The following is an 11,630-nucleotide window of genomic DNA, read 5'->3' as shown; positions in this document are numbered from 1 at the left end:
GCAAGGCTATACACAGGGTTAATCTTTCATGATTTCTTTTGTCCAAAGAAATTAGAATGCAGGTGGCCCTACAAAAACACAGAAAGGTACTTCACCTGGTGATGGGAATTTGTGAAACTGTATGTTTCCTTTGGAGTAAAGGAAGCAACAGCCATCACTTTTGGGGTTTGGGGAAGTTTTTTATTTGGCTTTTGTTTTGTTTTGTTTTTTGATACTGAAAGACTTTTTTTTAACTTAGTCCTGCTTAGATGGAGTCATATTTTCTCTTTCCTCAATTTTCCTCCCTCCTTTCCTTCCTTACTCCCTTCTTACCTACCTTCCTTCCTTTCTTCCTTCTGTATTTTGCCCTAGATGGGTAAATTCTGCTGACCCATTCTGTTTAGAAAGAAAATATTACTAGTTTCCTCTCAAATGACCTGTTCGGAGTAATTAGAAAAGGGGGAATAACTGTCTTCACTTATGACATGGAGATTGTCCTCCATTAATATAGATATAGATATGAAGGTTTAATTACATAGAATTTTATTCAGCTTTTGAAAACTTAGATCTTATATATTCATTAGGCTTGTGGGGAACTCTAGTAGATGTCTTTCATTTAGTGACCAGTAGCCTGTCTTTCATTTAGGAAAGGAGGCAGCAAGTTAAAGAATATTGTTTTTAATCCATTGTATATGAATGAAACATGCAAGTGACCTTTTAACTCTGAATTAGATGTTGAATACTGTATATTGTTTATCAATATCATTTTCTGAAATTGTTACTTCACATCTTTTCTATAGGAATTATAATGATGTCTCAAAAGTTTCATTGTCCTTCATCAGAATCTCTGTTCAAATTTAGTTTGTTGATCATACAGTGTAATTCTCTGGAAGATTTCTGGAAAGAAACCCTTTGTGAAGATGCTGAATAATGGAGCTATTTAAGAAGCCCCACAAATAAGTAGGGTACAAAGTAAAGGTGTATGGTGTGAGTTACTAGGACTTACTACATTTTTTAAGAGTTTTATACAGGTATCCTATTTTTAGGAAATTTACTTAATGACACACAGCTAACAAGCAATGAACTGAGATCTGAGACTTAAGTCTGGCTTGAATTTTTAAACTCTACATTACAATGCCTTTCCAAAGGTGACAGAAATATATCAATGAGCCCTGCCAACTTACAACACATACGTGTGTGTGTGTGTGTGTGTGTGTGTGTGTGTGTGTGTGTGTGTGTAAGAGAGAGAGAGAATGAATAAAATGGGTGAGCTACAAATAAACACACACACATTCAGGTACTTATATGAATCAAACCCACTGCTCTCTTGATGGTGACAACATATACTGTGTTTCTTCTACTTCCATGTCATCCTTCGCAATTAAGGAATAGCACCTCTCAATTTACTCTGATTCTTCACTTTCACCAACCCAAGACTAAAGAATTAGCCTCGATTATCTTATTTGTCCCATCTTCTGCTGATACCAGATTCCTAGAGACAGTAGCATCCAGGAACCTCTTATTCCTAGAAGTTGACAGTTGCAGAATTAAACCAGGACACCTAGGAATCAGGAGTTCTGAAATACTCAGCCTGGTGTTGAAACTATGCACATGCTATCGTTGATACTGACAGTGCCAAAGTTGTCAACGGGCGGAGGTGGATGAATTTTGCCAGGGAACATTTAGCAATGTCTAGTAGTTACAACTGAGGAGGGAGTGATAACAGCATCACACATTTGGAAGGTAGAGGCCAGGGATGTTGTTAAAGATTCTAGAATGCTGTATAATTAATCCCCCTCCCAATAAAAAATCATCTAGCCTATTATGTCCTAGTGTCAGGGTTGAGAAATTCAATAAACAGTCTGATGCTACAAACTATTTCTGAGACTAATAAGTCCCATGGGTCCTAACATGTACTCACTCTAATGTCATAAATGTAACCCACTGCAACTGCACTGGGGGAGAATCGCCTCGCCCTGCCTTCCTCTGGTGGACCAAACAGCCCTCCAGCAAACTTTTTCAACACTACGATAGCAATACTGCGTGGCTCAGAACACCGCTTGCCATCTCACCCTACCCACTTCTCCAGCTCCTCTCACACCACACTCTCCCCAGTTCTCCTCATACCAAATGACCACTAACTTCATCTTCACCCTCAGGATACACAGCAACTCTCCTCCCCATCAAACTCCTAGTCTACAGTCTTTTCTGTAGCTGCCCAACACCCAGGATTAAAAAAATTTATGTACGAAGGAGCTTATGTTGAGAAACAAATTATAATAAAGGACGTAAAACTCAAAAAAACAAGTTTATGTAATTTTTTTCAGGTACTATTTGTTTTCCATAATATACCTTGACATTACACAACAAAAGTCTTTATATTTGACAGTTCAGCATTTATATGTGAATATTATATGGAAAATTAAAGAGGCATCATTAATAAAGGCAGATCCAAATACTAAAAAACTATCTCAATGATGCCAAAGGAATGCAAGAAATAAGTCTTGCTGTTATCAATAAATTATGTAATTCATGGGAAAACTTAATTTCGAAAATGCTTAGAAACAATCCAAAAGCTTTCTAGAAAGGACCTAAAAGAACTTGTCTTAGTTTTAGTCTTTTGGAATTACATAAGGCATTATATTTTCTAAAACATATATTTCACATTAATCCAGTTACCACTGAGCAACCAAAAATAAAGTGCTATAATAATAAGTTTAAAGTTTATTCAGCAGCTTCTTAAATCTACCATGTTAAAAAAGTTATTTGAAAATGTAATAAAAAAGTGCTATTGAATATTTCCAATGCTCAAGTCATTGACTATGTGTGTTCACAGAGGTATTTCCTTTTACTATCAAGTAGTTATTTTTCTTCCAATTTAAAGGACTACGTTTTTAATTTCAATGAATCCCAACAAAGACCCCCATTGAAGAAAGGAAACAGAAAGAAGAAAGAAGGCAAATATTCAACTCTAATTGTTCTAGTTATGGCTTCAGACAATGAAAGGCGCAGTACTTAGTGAACTAATTATGCATCTCAACTGAGACCATATTTTGTTTCAATATCAAAAAGCACAAATGCCATCTGTGATGGATGAAATTATTCAGATTTTTGTTTGCCTACAAGAAGAGAAAACAATTCTATTAAAAACTCATAATTCAAAGTCTTGGAAATTTCTTTCTGTATTAGTAAAAATATGGCCTTTCAAAAACAGTTAATCTACTGAAAAGTCACCTAGTTCAAAGTATTAGGCAATAAGCCTACTGCTCGAAGTTGCAGTGAACTAGCCAAGGAGTTATCAGGAGACATGAATTAAGTCCAGCTCTGCCCCTTTATATAATTTATAGAAGTCACATTACTTCTGTAACTTTTGCTTTCTTCATTGCAAAATGAGATTACTAACCTCACGTATATATTACATAGCTATTGCAGAATCAATATTTAACTACTGTAATAACTAGTAAGTATCATATAAAGAACCACAAGTATACTAAGTTCAACTCAAAATCAGAGGACACTCCTCCAGTTCATCAACACTGGTACAGGTTGAGCTGGTACAGGTTGAGCATTCCTAATCCAAAAACCTAAAATCCAAAGTCCTCCAATCTGAAACTTTTTGAGTTCTGACATGTGACCACAAATAGAAAGTTCTACACTTGACATCATATGACAGGTCACAGTCATGCTAAAAATATTGTACAAAATTACCTTCAGGCCTATGCATGTAAGATGTATATGAAACATAAATGACTTCTGTGTTAGACTTGGGTCACATCCCCAAGATACTCATTATGTACATGCAAATACTCTAAAACCTGAAAAAAAAGTCCAAATCCAACCAAGCATTCAGAAAAAGGATACTTTGCCTCTATTCCTTTCCTGATCAAGCAATAGCTCTTCCTCAAACTATCACCGTGGGTACTCTTACTTTTCTAAAACAGACTACAATCAGGATGGAGTTGGAATATGATTATAATGTCCTTGTTGTACCCTTCTTTCCCCTTTATTTCATCCTGACAATTTCATGGCTTTAAGAGGAAATGACTCTCAAAACCCATTAATAAAGGAATAAAGCAAATGTGATGAAATCCAGATAATTACTGAACCTGGATAATAATTATACAGAAATTCATTAATATTTTATTTTTTTTTTGCACATCTGCCTGGCCTCCCTTCTCCCTCTTATCAGGAGTGAACCCAGGGATGCTCCCAAGTCTTTTTTTCACTTTTTATTTTGAGACAGGGTTACCTGGTTACCCAGGCTGACTTCAAACTTAAAATCTCCTGCCTCAGCCTCCTGAGCAGATAGGAGTACAAGAGTATGCCACTGCACCTGGCTGTCACACACATTTCTAACGCTTTATTAGTGTCAAGCCTAATTTGTCTTATTTTTTCAAATTACTGCTAACTGCCAATTCAAATCTTCTTACAACTCCCTCATCTGCCAGGTGTTCTCATTTCTATGGCCCACACATGCCAATCTTAGCTGCTAAATACCTCTTGAACCCATTCCCCCACTCTTTCCTGACACTTGGTTCCAGTTAGAGCCCTCTTCCAGTTCCTCCAAGACACCAAACTTGTTTTTGCTCTTACTAGTTCCTCTGTCTGGGAGGTTCTTATTCCCAGATTTTCACACAACTCTCATTTCATTCACATATCTGTTCAAGCATCATCTCAAAAGGGTCAGTCATGACAACTTATGTAAATTAGCACTCCTCACCACTCTAGCTCAACATGTTTTACAGCAGGAACCACTACTTTATACTATAAAACAATATGTATATCTTCAAAATGTCTACAACATAAAAGCTAACTCCTCAGTATACAAATCCCCCCATGACCTCAACCATCTTCTTTCCAATTATACTTCATCAGATAAATCAAATTACTCACTCTTCCCCATACAGCTTTCTAAATTTCTTTCCCTGCGACTCTGCTCAAGCAATAAGCATCGTCAGTCACATGCTCAATTCTACCCAAGCTCTAAGACAGTATAATGCCAGCACTGCTGATATTCCTCGTTGATATTCCTCTGAAAAGGCATATTATCCTGTATTTTATTTATAAATTTCCTCTATTAATCAACATGAGCCTTGAATGCAGAATTTACTTTTTAGATCTGAGTCACATAATAATGCAAATATTTACATACATTTTCCCTGAACATTTAGAAATTAGCATATAATTAGCGTTACTATATTGAAGGGCAGACAAAAATAATAAATACTTAACACAATGTCTTTGCTTTCTTTGTGTTATTATTAAAAATATACCTTACCTGCTTGTTTTCTCAATTTCTTGCTTCTACCTTTAAATAACTTTTTCTATTTAGTTTCTAATGTATTCATCTTTTTCACTTTCATTTGGGTTCAAGTCATAGCTCTGTTCCTTAACAGCTGTGTTTAATTGTTTCCAGTCTCAACTGACTAATCTGTAAAATGGGGAGAAAACCTCTACTGCCAAAAGTGTATTGAGACTACAAATGTAAAACCTAGTACAATGCCTGGCACCTAATAAGCTCTCAGTGAATGGCTCAATTAACCTACTTTTCTACTTGTAAGCACTCTGACCCAGAGATTTTAAAAAGCATATTTAAATTAGCAGACTAATAAGTGGGGAATTAATTTATTTTTCAAGGATAAACAGAAGTTGTTCATATTAATAGAATACCACATGATGTTTCAATACGTGTATACATTGTATGATCAGGTTAAACATCTATTTTCTTACTGATTACTTCTTTATGGCCAAAACATTGAAAATCCTTCCTATTAGTTTTCTTAGTTGTACAGTACATAATTATTACCTATAATGAACCCACTGTGAAATAACAGCACACTAGAACTGCTTACTTCTACCTCCCTGTATCTCAGTACTCACTGAGCAAACCTCTCCATTCCTCGTTCCTCCCCTACTCCCCCCGTCTCTGGTAACTACCATTCTACTCTCGACTTCTATGAGATCAACTTTTACAGATTTTTACATATGAGTGAGAGCATCCAATATTCGTCATTCTGCACTTGGCTTATTTCACTTAGTGATCTACATTGTTTGCCTAAAATGACAGGATTTCATTCTAAACAGGAAAATCACAAAGCATTCTTAAATCTTACTTTGGTTAATTTTAAACTCCTTAAATGCTTTAAAATGGGGCACAAATTCAGTTTACACTCGCATACCTGGTCAGCTATTATTACTACTACCAACATTATTATTATTTCATTCCCTTTGGACATGACACATTGGGTATAGTTAAAAACACAGGGAATGGGCTGGGGTTGTGGCTCGTGGTTAGAGTGCTTGCCTAGCACAGGTGAAGCACTGGGTTTGATCCTCAGCACCACATAAAAGTAAAATAAATAATAAAATATTGTTGTCCATCTACAACTAAAAAAAAATTAAACAGAGGGAATGTCTAACATGGATTTTAATGTTAACTTATAGACAAATTTGAACGATTCATTACCTCACAGTGGTTTCCATTCAGATCACGTCACGCAGACTTCACTCTCTGCTGAGCAGGAAAATTCTAATTTAACATCTATCAGAGGAACATCACATAAAAAAAGTCCCATAACAGACTTGCACTTATTATTATTTATTGTGATGAGTCCATCAATGACTGTGCTGCCACTCTTTCCAGTAGCTCACATACAAACTTTCCCTAATTATCTCTCAACAGTACTGATTCAGACATCAGATCACTGAAAATCAACCCATAAACTAAGACAAATCAGTACACTAGTTTCGCAGGATTACATACATCTAACAACCACTGGTTTTCCAAATAACGAACAGTCAAGTCATCATAAATGACAAAGAATCTACCAATAATACATATTTGCCAAACGGAACTCATCTTGATTTTTAGACTAAAAGTAAATTACTTGGCTCTAAATTCCTCATGGAAGCTGGTCACATAATGAGTGCCTCACACATCACTACTTATACAAGTGGCAATTGGTAAGACACACAGCAGCTGCAGTCAGAAGACCCCATGTTGTGTCCTACCCTCATCGATTCCTCTAAATCAGTCACTACTGAAAGAAAGAAGAAAGAAGAAGAAAGAAAGAAAGAAGATAAAAGAAAGAAAGAAAGAAAGGAAAAAGAAAGAAAGAAAGAAAGAAGAAAGAAAGAAAGAAAGAAGAATGCTGAAATGAACCCCTGTGGTGTTGGACTGGAACCCCTGTGGTGTTGGACTATAACGGTATAAATTCATAGTTTTTAATATATGCACATATTTATGTGTGTTGGTTTACTTTCCTAGCTCTGTTCACTAAGGGCCTAGAAGCAAAGACACTGTGGTGACAGAAAGTATATCGGTGCCCAGATTTTGGTCTCTAAATACTTCAATAAAAGAATCAAGACCCTTAGACAAAGTAGTTGACTCTAAGACTGATACAGGAAAACATAAGATGGGTTAGAACATCATCTTGTGTCAGAAACTAAGAAAAATCTAAAAGAAAAAAAAGGCGGGGGGTTATCCAAAAAAACACAGGAGTCACTAGTGCTCCTTAAAAACTGAAATAGAGGTTTCAAGATGGCGGCCTAGAGGGTGGCTGCATTTCATGTTGCTCCAGGACTCAGGATTCAAAAGAGGAGATATTGAGACACTTGGGACCAACTCAAAGCAGCGGGTGACTCTACCCGTTGGGAAGGCGTCCCGGATGGGACGGTGGTCCCGGAACGCAGGGAACTTCGTGAAGTAGAGCTGCCGGCGAGACGCCCCTCCCCCGCTGGAGCAGTGAACGCGGACAACTGGGAGCGCCGTAAAGGAGGCCGCTCGGCACAGCGCTGGGACTCGGAGCAACCACTGGGGCTCCGGCGGCTGCCCAGGGGAGGAGTGGCGAGGAGAGCTGTGTGGACTCAGAACACCGGGGCCTGCCCTGAGGAGGAGGAGGAGGAGCGTGGCTGCTTGGATTCGGAGTGACTGCACCAGAGCTACAGGCGGTTGCCAGAGGAGAAGCCGCGTGGCAAGCTGTTTGGACTCAGAACGACTGCTTCTGAACACCGGGGCCTGCCCTGAGGATGAGGAGGAGGAAGAGGAGCGCGGCCACTTGGAATCAGAGGGACTACACCAGAGCTACAGGCGGTTGCCAGAGAAGGGGCCCTGCGTGGCGAGCTGTTTGGACTCAGACCACTTCTGAACCCCGGGGCCTGCCGGAGGACTAGGAGGAGGAGGAGGAGGAGGAGCGCGGTGGGTCGTTTTGACTTGCAGTGACTGCATTAGCCCTCCAGGCGGCTGCTCAGAGGAGAAGGCGAGTGGTGAGTTGTTTGGACATAAGGTGACAGCGCCTGAACACAGGGGGGCTGCCTGGAGGAGAAGTGTGGTGGGTGGCTCGGTCTTGAGTGGCCGCACCCAGAGCTCCGGGCGGTTGCCCAGAGGACCTGTGCAGCGGGTCACGTGGATTCAGAGCCACTCAGAGCGACCGCTCCTGAACACCCGGGGGGGTTATCTGGAGAAGGAGGAGGAACGGGGAGGGTCACTTCGACTCGGAGTGATTGATTGCCCAGGGCTACGGGTGGTTGGTGGGAGGTGGAGGCACGCAGTGAGTTTCTTGGACTCCTAGTGACTGCACTGGAATACAGGGCGGCTGTCTGGAGGAAGAGGCGTGTGCGGGTCTCTGGGACTCAGAGCGATTGTACGGGGCCACAGGTGGCTGCTCAGAGGAGGGGCCGCATAGCTAGGCAATTAGGTGCAGAGCAGGGTCCCAGGATCTAGGAAGTTTCTTGGTGGAAGAGCCGCACAGAGACTGGCTTAGGGCGGAGCGAAGGTTCCAGGCCTGCGGGCAGATTCTCTGAGGAGGGGCAGCCTAAGGAGATTCATCTGCGAAGGGTGAGGCTCCCAGGCCCAGGAAGTAGGGCCGGGCCCCTGGGAACTTTGCAGAGGAAGGCAGCCCAGCCCAGGCAGTAGCTGTAAATTGAGGGGAACCTCTAGGAGGGAACTGACCAGCGAGACCTCCCCACCGGGTGAGTCTTCCCTGCCGGGTGAGGTTTCCCCACAAGGATGGTAAAACCAGAGACTCAGGCCCAAACAGGCCTTGCCTCAGCCCGCAGCCTAGGTCCCCTTTGGATGACCATTGGTCAACAAGTGGAGGCACCTCTGCCCACTAGCAGGGATTATACCCCACCTGAAGGCCACCACTCCTAGAGAGGCAGCTTCCTTGTGGAGCACCACATTATCAACTTCCTCCAAGACTTCAGCCTACTGAAGGCTAAGGGGGGATATATATAGAAATCTTCAGGGAAATTGTAAGTCAATAGAGGAAATCTGCAATATCTCAGCGGTCCACTGATACCTGAACAATATGAGAAACAAGGAAAGAAAATGCTGCAAACAAATCTAGATGTTACATCAATAAAACCCAATGACAGCATGGCAGAAGATATGACAGAAAAGGAGTCAGAATGTACATAATTAAAATGATCAGAGAAGCAACGATGAGATGAAAGAGCAAATGCACGCACTGAATGATGAGATGAAAGAGCAAATGCAAGCACTGAATGATCGCACCAATCGACAATTAAAAGAGCAAATACAGGAAGCAAAAGATCATTTCAATAAGAGTTAGAGATATTGAAAAAAAACCAAACAGAAATCCTTGACATGAAGGAAACAATAAACCAAATTAAGAACTCCATAGAAAGCATAACCAATAGGATAGAACACCTGGAAGACAGAACCTCAGACATTGAAGACAAAATATTTAACCTTGAAAACAAAGCTGAACAAACAGAGAAGATGGTAAGAAATCATGAACAGAATCTCCAAGAACTATGGGATATCATGAAAAGGCCAAATTTAAGAATTATTGGGATTGAGGAAGGCCTAGAGAAACAAGCCAAAGGAATGAACAATTTATTCAATGAAATAATATCAGAAAATTTCCCAAATCTGAAGAATGAAATGGAAAATCAAGTTCAAGAGGTTTATAGGACTCCAAATACACAAAATTACAACAGCCCCACACCAAGGCACATTATAATGAAAATACCTAACATACAAAATAAAGACAGAATTTTAAAGGCTGTGAGAGAAAAGAACCAAATTACATTCAGGGGGAAACCAATATGGATATCAGCAGATTTTTCAATCCAGACCCTAAAAGCTAGAAGGGCCTGGAACAACATTTTTCAAGCCCTGAAAGAAAATGGATGCCAACCAAGAATCTTATACCCAGCAAACTTACCTTCAAATTTGACGATGAAATAAAATCCTTCCATGATAAACAAAAGCTAAAAGAATTTACAAAAAGAAAGCCAGCATTACAGAACATTCTCAGCAAAATATTCCATGAGGAAGAGATGAAAAACAAAGAAGCAAATCAGCAAAGGGAGGAATTATCCTAAAGGAATTGTCAAATAAAGGAGGAAACAAGTTGTGTCAAACAAATAAATAAATAAAATTTTAAAAATGAACCAAATGACCGAGAAACCAAATCATATCTCTATAATAACCCTGAATGTTAATGGCCTGAATTCATCAATCAAAAGACATAGACTGGCAGATTGGATTAAAAGAAAGATCCAACAATATGTTGCCTGCAAGAGACTCACCTCATAGAAAAAGATACCCATAGACTAAAGGTGAAAGGATGGGGAAAAACATACCATGCACATGGACTCAGCAAAAAAGCTGGAGTATCTATCCTCATTTCCGATAATGTGGACTTCAAGCCAAAGTTAGTCAGAAGGGATAAAGAAGGTCATTTCATACTGCTTAAGGGAAGCATAAATCAGCAAGATATAACAATCATAAACAACTATGCCCCAAACAGTGGCTCATCTATGTATGTCAAACAAATCCTTCTCAATTTCAGAAACCAAATAGACCACAACACAATAATACTAGGTGATTTTAACACGCCTCTCTCACCACTGGACAGATCTTCCAGACAAAAATTGAACAAAGAAACCATAGATCTCAATAACACAATCAATAATTTAGACTTAACGGACATTTATAGAATATACCATCCAACCAAGAGCGAATACACTTTCTTCTCAGCAGCACATGGATCCTTCTCTAAAATAGACCATATATTATGCCACAAAGCTAATGTCAGCAAATACAAGAAGATAGAGACACTACCATGTATTCTATCAGATCATAATGGATTGAAGTTAGAAATAAATGAAAGAGTAAAACACAGAAAACTATTCCAACATCTGGAGATTAAACAATATGCTATTATATGATGAATAGATAACAGAAGATATTAGGAAGGAAATTAAAAAATTCTTAGAGGTAAATGAGAACAAAGAAACATCATATCAAAATCTCTGGGACACTATGAAAGCAGTACTTAGGGGGAAATTTATTTCATGGAGCCCATTTAATAAAAGAAGTAAAACTCAACAAATAAACGGCCTAACACTACAGCTCAAAGCCCTAGAAAAAGAAGAACAGAACAGCACCAAAGTAGTAGAAGACAGGAAATAGTTAAACTCAGAGCTGAAATCAATGAAATTGAAACAAAAGAAACAATACAAAAAATTGACAAAATAAATAGTTGGTTCTTCAAAAAAATAAACAAAATTGATAAACGTTTAGCCACACTAACAAAGAGAAGACGAGAGAAAACCCAAATCACTAAAATTCGGAACGAACAAGGAAATATCACAACAGACAGGATTGAAATAAAAACATA

The sequence above is a fragment of the Sciurus vulgaris genome (assembly GCF_902686455.1).
Source record: "Sciurus vulgaris genome assembly, chromosome: 9".
Taxonomy (NCBI): domain Eukaryota; kingdom Metazoa; phylum Chordata; class Mammalia; order Rodentia; family Sciuridae; genus Sciurus; species Sciurus vulgaris.
The sequence above is the reverse complement of the archived record's forward strand: the minus strand, read 5'-3'. Positions refer to the sequence as shown.